The sequence below is a fragment of the Papaver somniferum genome, chromosome 7, assembly GCF_003573695.1.
Source record: "Papaver somniferum cultivar HN1 chromosome 7, ASM357369v1, whole genome shotgun sequence".
Taxonomy (NCBI): Eukaryota; Viridiplantae; Streptophyta; class Magnoliopsida; order Ranunculales; family Papaveraceae; genus Papaver; species Papaver somniferum.
This window is the reverse complement of record NC_039364.1, coordinates 188,400,881-188,408,509: the sequence shown is the minus strand read 5'-3', so window position 1 is coordinate 188,408,509 and position 7,629 is coordinate 188,400,881. Positions and strand designations below refer to the sequence as shown.

Below are 7,629 nucleotides of genomic sequence, written 5' to 3'. Positions count from 1 at the left end.
CTTGGTGGTCGTGGGACCAGCTGATGGTCAATTGATCAAATTTCAAGTTGTTTGGAAAGAGTTTGAACCCACTATGAACTGTGGAAGATTAATTAGGTCAAAATCATAAAAGGTGTGGAACCGGATTCTGCAAGCCAAAGGACCGACCTTGGTCGATCAAGGTAGCATTCCGGTGTCACCATGTTCCTCGTGGCTTAATTCTGAGAATTATGATATTTTCTGGCGTGCGCTAGAGCAATATTTTGGATTTTTAGAAGAGTTTGATCTTGACTGAAACTCTCGATTTTGCTTGAATGAGCCAAGTACGACTTTGCTCCAAAGAAGTTTAAAAGAAAAACTCTTGACCTTTTCAGAACAAGTGAGAGGGTTCTGAAAAGAAAAACAATACTCAAGTCCCATTACAGTAACAGAAAAGCAGAAAGAATAATAAAAGAATGAGACCAACCAAGTTCTTGAGCTGCCTGTGTTATGCTTTCACTTGTTCCATTAACCAATATGGGCACGAGCTTCAGCACTTGACCCCCGTCACGATACCTAAAAACATCGTTCTGAACATAGTAACCCTTTTCCTGTGGCGCAAGGAAAACTGACTGTGAACTTCCTTCCTACTTGTCCTTCCCAGTTAAACATCTTGTTACCTGAACACTTATCCCATCCTTGTGAGAGTATTGAGCATCTGTAGTTTTAACTCTGCCGTAATCTATGGAGTTTAACGACAGGATTTTCTGATTTATGTCCTGGTCAAAAGCGACATTTCAAGTCAGCCAATTGAGAATCACAGCAATAAAACAGCAGAAGTAGGAAGTGAAAAGCATCAGCACTGATTAAGAGATGTCTTCTCCTATAAACTAGAGTAACTCAAATTTTGATTGTCCTTCGAGCACTAGCGATTGGCCTTCTCACCGGCAAGTTAAGAACCAATAAACAGTCTCCAATAATCCTCCATATTTCTTTCTTATTGCTAAACCATAGATATTATATTTGGTTACTAGCTAATTAGACAGGATAGTAAAGAGATAGCAACAAATGCAATTAAACAAGGCTTCAGAATCCACCACTCGATCTAGGTTAAGTCACCATTCCACGTGCATTTTGATCAGTAATTGAGCTAACTTAGGTCTTAGACAACTTACATCCATGGTTGACACTGTTGACATAAAACCATCTGGCCCTGGTCAGACTGAAAACACTCAAATCCTGATAGAACCAGTAAACCAGCTCCGGAGATTGGTGAAGGATGTGATAGTACTTCTCCACGAAAGCATTCCCAATCACTTGAGCACTTGGTACAGCCACCACAGGAGTTTGTTCCACATCATTGTACACATATAAGCTCAGAGAACAGATTAGAAAGACTTCGCAGATACTTGAGGCTTTTTGAACTATTCAGGCAGTTTCTTTCGATGTGGCCTTTATCTCCACAGCAGTTAACACTTATTCATCCAGTCTCCAGCTTTACAATCACGAGCTGAGTGACCATCAAGACCATAGTTGAAGCAACGGCCAGATCCAGGAGGAGGACCTCTACTTAGGTACTCTCTCCTCCACAAGATCCTACCATTTCCACCTCCACCTTTGTGTGGCCCCATGAATGCAATTGACAAAAATAAGTTAGCTACTTTGGCCACAGGACCAATAATCCAGTATATTAGCATCTGAGATGTTACATAAAACTAACTTTTTACATCACAATTAAATTGATCAAGAATATAGCTTCAAAACCTTACCCCTTTTGCAAATTCAACTGTAATTCGAATGCCACCGACATCATGACCATCTAAGAATAATCTTACGTCATCCGCATCCCTTTGTTCACTAAATTCCTAAGACAAACATCACGACCAACTTAAAAACAGAAATGACTAAACCATGACTAAACCAAGATACTAAAATAGAATCAACTAACAACTGCATTCGATAAATTAGTCAGTCAAATAGCATTCCCCTGCTTACTTTTGGTGGTATGCCCCGTCTTCACTGTGAAGGGATAATCACTTCACACCCACAAGGAAAACTTCTTTCCATCTTCTTTTCCAAATCCTAAAGACCACGGACACCTTTACACATAACTGTCCAACATCTCAGTGAAACTATGAAACACAAAGATTACTTACCATCTCCAGAGACTAATTTCTGTTTACATTCAGGAAGAAGTAATCATATAGGAGCGAAAGATCAAATTTTTTTTAAATTAATCAGAGACGAATCTCGTCTGAACCACGCAACAATCATCACTTCAATACTCCTCCGTCATCAAATACAAAACAATACCAACATCCAAAAAATCAAAAAGTAACAGAAAAAAAAACTACTAACTGAAAAGAGGCTTCATAGAGAAGATTAGATTTATCAACATAACATAGATTCAGCCATATGCTTGTCTGTAATTTCTTTAATCATAAGCCCCTTAATAAATTTCAAACAAGTATTATCAAAACCCTAAATCAGATAAAAATACAAAAATCAAAATCAAAGAAATAAAGAGATGATTTAGGGAATTAACTCAGAATATGGGTAGTGATATATATATATAGTGGTCGTCATGGCCATGATTAACAGCCACGAACGACGCAATTACAGTATCGTCATTGTCAATACCTCCCAATTACTTCTGTTTTTATGCCGAACAAAAACAAACAGAATGATCGAACAAAACAATCAAATCTAATTTTGAAACCCTAGTTGAGAAAGTGGATGAAAATACTGAGAGAAAGAATTCGAGATCAAGGAATTCAAAAAAAAAAACATAAAATCATAAAATACCGAGATAAACCATATGAGATCAAGGAAATTAAAATACAGAAATGGGTCTTTTCGGATCGGGGGTTTTTCAAATTTCTCCCATAGAGTTGATATCAGTTAGATGCACAACTTTCTCCCTCTCTTCAATATCCTGTTTCAATAACCCAAAACAAACAATCAGATTTCTCAAAGTTATGTTAAAACTTTAGGATCCAACGACATGCGAAACAGATCTAAAGAGATAAGGGAAAGAAACTTATCCTAGATCGGAGCATCAAGACAAAAATTTATGAATCGCTTCTCAGCTTCAGTTTTCTGAGATAGAAAAAGGATTCAGGTGGCTGCATTTTTTATTGAAGCGGTGGACCATTCCAGAGCAAAAGCAAGAAAGGAGAAAGAGAGAGAGAAGAAGAAAAGGAAAAGCGAAGTGAAGTGAAGTGGTAAAACTCTAGTAGAATGGTGGATAGAGCACATCCATACGATTAACTAAATATTTGGACGGTAGATATTTGATTTGGGAGTTTCATACGGATTGAGACAAGTGTGTTATTCTTTTTTTGGCTAAAATGAACCCGTATATTCGCGTTATTATCAACCTGCGGTATACTAAAATACATCATCAAATAAGTCTTCAAATTTTGGATGTTATCCAAAAAAAGTCTTCAAGTATTGGATATTAACCTAGTAAAATCTATAATTGACAAGAAAAAATAAACTTCAACACTAACGAATTATGGAGTCGAACTAAAAAAATCGTTGAATCACATTATGTAATACTAAAATATATATACTCAACGAGTTCGAATGAAATCTAAAATCAGATGACTTTGTTTCAGAATCAACGTTCTTATCAGTCAATTTTACCCAGTGTCTCAGTATCTCTTGAATCCAATCAATCGCTCATTATTCCTCGATGTTACTCAAATTCACTAGTCAACCATCAATTTCATTCGATTTAAACCTTAAATCTTTCTCAATTTCCTATGTGATGGATAAATTTCTCATAATATTCCTGGACCTGCTCGAGATTGTACTTAAGACCCATCATGCACCTTCGACTTGCTTGTTTATGTTCGTTGTTGTACTTCTATTTAAGTCAATGTCCATCAATATCCTAATCTCTAAGCGCGTCCAATTAGATCGAAATATTTCTAAACTCATATATAATAAGAATATGTATTCAGTGATTCAAAGGAGATATAATGTCAAGTGCTACTGCAGATTTCAAATAATACTCAAGGATATTAGCATCTCAACCTGTTAAACAACATAGTTAGGTTTCATTTCAGTTTTTGGTATATTCTAAAAATCTTTTGCATTGGACGGAGATGAAATTAAACTTTTTAGTATAATTTTCTTGTTCTAAATAAAGTTTCGAATGAAACGCATGATTTAATCTTGAGTAATAGGTAGGAAATTACTTTCACCTTGTATGTCAAGCATCCGTGGTAGTTAGAAGCCTAAATTGTTAGCTGATTAATTTCAATGCCTTTGCCTTAAACAGATAGTTGAAGCTAGGAATCGACATATTTTGCTTTAGTTCATCAATATGTTGACGTGATTGTATCACATCTTTGAGGAAGTCGAGTCTAACATATCTACAACTTACTGATTAAAAAGAAAATTAGTTTATCAACGTCGGTATTTATATATATGCATCTAGGAATTCAAGCCTTACTTTCTCTGCACACATGTTTCAACCTTGTTTCTTTATATATAGTATAATTAACCATCCATCTTATGCTTATACGACTATCAATTCGTTCTAATTATGTACGAATAGAACTTAGAAATTTAGATTCATGCACCAATCTAACTCCATATGGAATTGAATCTCATATTTTCCGTAGCTACATAATAGACACCATGCACAAAATAAGGAATGTTTGAGACGTTCCGTAGCTACATAGTAGACACCATGCACAAAATAAGGAACGTTTGGGACGTTAATGTCAGGATTAATAAGCCCTCAACCTTAGTAGCCGTCATATCATGGTGGTTGAAAGCTACTAACCACAATAATGAACTGAGGAGTTGATATAAGTGTCCACCAACAGATTAACTTGGCTGCTACACATAGTGGGTTGAACTATTTACCTTCTGTTGTATTTTGTAGTTGCCAAACCCTCGTCGCTGAAAGATACCAATAACGCCAACAACTTGATAGTTGGTTTAGGTGTTTACCAACAAATTATTTTGGTGGGAAAGACGAGTGAAAAAACGTTTATGCCTTCTAGGGTATATTTTGGTTACCTAGTCATGGTGCCTGGAGGCTTATAACAACATATATGATATTTCGGTTGTTAAACTATTGTTGCTAAAGAATTTCAACTACCATAGTTGCTGGAAAACTGGTGGTTAGAGATTTCAGCTAACCAGAGCTGTTTGTAGTTACAAAAATTTGTTGTTGAAGAGCTCCACTAACTGTAGTTGATAAGAAAATAGTCGCTAAAGCCAAGTTTTCTTGTAGTGTGAGAGAAGAAATAATAATAAAATAAGGAATTAGGAAGGCATGGGACCGGGCACGGCCGGCCAGTGTGCCCGGTCCCGTGATGCTCTTTCCTATTTTATATTATTATTTTTCATCGTGTGAGGAAATATGGAGAAACTATGAGTTTTACTCAAACGAGGAAGTTTGCTAAAACAAGGGTGTTTTCATGAGATGAGAAAAATAAAAAATTAAAGATAAAAAATAAAAGGGGAGCGTGGGACCGGCCGGTGGGCCCTGTCCCATGCGTGTCTCTCTTTTATTTTTTATTATTATTTTCCTTTCCTATTTTGCTTAGGTTTCCTCTTCCGTCCATTTTTTTGAATGCTCGTTTATGCATTTGGGTGCTCACTTATGTACATTTGGGTGCTCGTTCGTGCGTTATTGTTATGTACACTCGCACCATTTTCTCGGGGCTTACTCGGTGCTGGCCTAAATGCCCGAAAAGTGAATATCTATTACTAATCCATGGAATTCAGCTGGGAAAATCCATGATACGGAGTAATGATATGAAATAAATTATTTTATAAGAATTCAATTGTTGAATGTTGCGTTAGAATTAATTTTTGAATGGCTCTATACTAGCATGAAATATGTCTAGGAGTGTTATGTTTATTCGAGAATCGAGGTATGAGATGGTAGAGATATCATACTCGTTTTGAATATTAATTATGTATAGTCAGGGAACATTGAGACATCCCGAAGACATTAACGCTCTATACTAGCATGCAATATGTCTAGGAGCCGTCCAATCACTATCGGTTCTATACAGAAGTGTTGATGAAATATGCGAAGTATTGAAAGTTCAGTTGAGAGGCTTTAAGGATCACACATTCATGCATGCTCTGAGAGGGTGTACACTCAGTCAGAGATTATGAAATGAGATTTCACGAATTCATAAAATATGAGTTTCACATACGTGTCTGAAGCCGTGTCAGAAATATGCAACATCATGATTTTATGATATTAGCTTTTGTCGAAAATCCACCATCAACATTAAGTCCCCTGCTTAGTGACGGACAGTCATGTTCCACAGTAAGCACTGGATGGTGATTTTCCTGATTATAAACGAAATAAGCAATTTAACTTAGTCGTAAAAGATATTACTAGAATTCTCGATTTTCTCCAAGGATGTCACGCGCGAGCAATAACTTGAATTATAACTCTGGCGATATGATAGAGCGTCGTACAGTGAGTGTGGAGAGATGAGGCACCGTTGATTTGGGTGGTTGAACTCCAAGTTTGATCAGCTTAGCATTTACGGGCCCGACCCAAAAGGAATCCTTGTTTATAATTAAAATGAAATTGTTATAAAAGGGAAGAGGCACTTTTTTTATTCACGTTCGAATCAACAGAATATTTTTTTTCCTCGCCAGAGCCGATCACCGTCCGTCGAAATTCCGACCAACTCCTGCCGACCAAGGTAAGCAATTTTTTTTTTACTGTTCATGATTTGTTTTCATTAAAAGTTTGCTTTAAGAAACCAACGTTTGTCCGTCTGTTAGTTTAAGAAACGAACAATAATCCTTAATATAATATATATATTATATATTATATTTTTTAATAGACATGGTCTAATTGTAGTGAAGAAAATTTTGTCTATGAACTTTCATGAAAATAAAATTTTATTTTTAATATGTGAGCTTTCACAAAAATAAAATAGACTCTCGTTTCAAAGGCGGATGCTCGTCCGAGAGAATTCTTTTATATATATATATATATATATTTATTTATTTATTTATTTATGTGACTTGTTCACGCAATTTATTTATTTTTTAAAATTTACGTGAGTTTCACGTTTTTTTTTCTTCTAAAAATCAAATTTTGATTTTTCGAATAACCATTGAAAATAGACAATCATCTATGATGAAATAATTTCTTTATGTGAGCTTTCACAATTTTGAAACAAATGCCTGTCCAATTCTGAAAAAATAGTGGATGTTCACATAGTAAAATTTACGTGAGTTGTTCACGGGTTTAGAGAATCAAGTTTTGATTTTTGAATAATGAACTTTGCTTGTTTTTGCAGGTGTTTTGAAAAAACGAACAAGTTTCTGAAGCGTCAACTCTTGTGTTATAATCACTATTGTTAGTGAAATTGCAAACAAGTAAGAGTTGGATTGGTACCATTTTGTAGATGCACTATCCTTTGTTGACGTAAGCATTTTTATCGTTAATTGTTGTGCTTTAGTTCCACTGCTTTACTAAAATTTGCATCTTGCACGAACGATATACTAAAATAGGTTGTTGTATGAATGTTGTGGTCATCTTGCAGAGATGTCTGACACTAGTTATGATGATACTGCTTCGATTGTTGACGAGGAAGAAGAAGTATCTGAAATTAAGAACAATCCGAACACGGATGATGATTTCTTTGTGATTCAGTACAGAATCGAAAA

General features: G+C 35.6%; 1 long non-coding RNA gene and 1 other non-coding gene across 2 annotated transcripts; both read right to left on the bottom strand.

The window, feature by feature from the left end:
- Positions 1 to 267: 267 nt before the first annotated feature.
- On the bottom strand, positions 268 to 3,111 carry LOC113299218. Its single transcript, XR_003334747.1, has 4 exons — positions 1,954 to 3,111; positions 1,728 to 1,823; positions 1,134 to 1,573; positions 268 to 737 (listed from the first exon to the last, which is right to left on the bottom strand). It is a non-coding gene; the product is annotated as an uncharacterized LOC113299218 (long non-coding RNA).
- On the bottom strand, positions 2,150 to 2,244 carry LOC113300838. Its single transcript, XR_003335949.1, has one exon. It is a non-coding gene; the product is annotated as a small nucleolar RNA snR60/Z15/Z230/Z193/J17 (small nucleolar RNA).
- Positions 3,112 to 7,629: the final 4,518 nt, after the last annotated feature.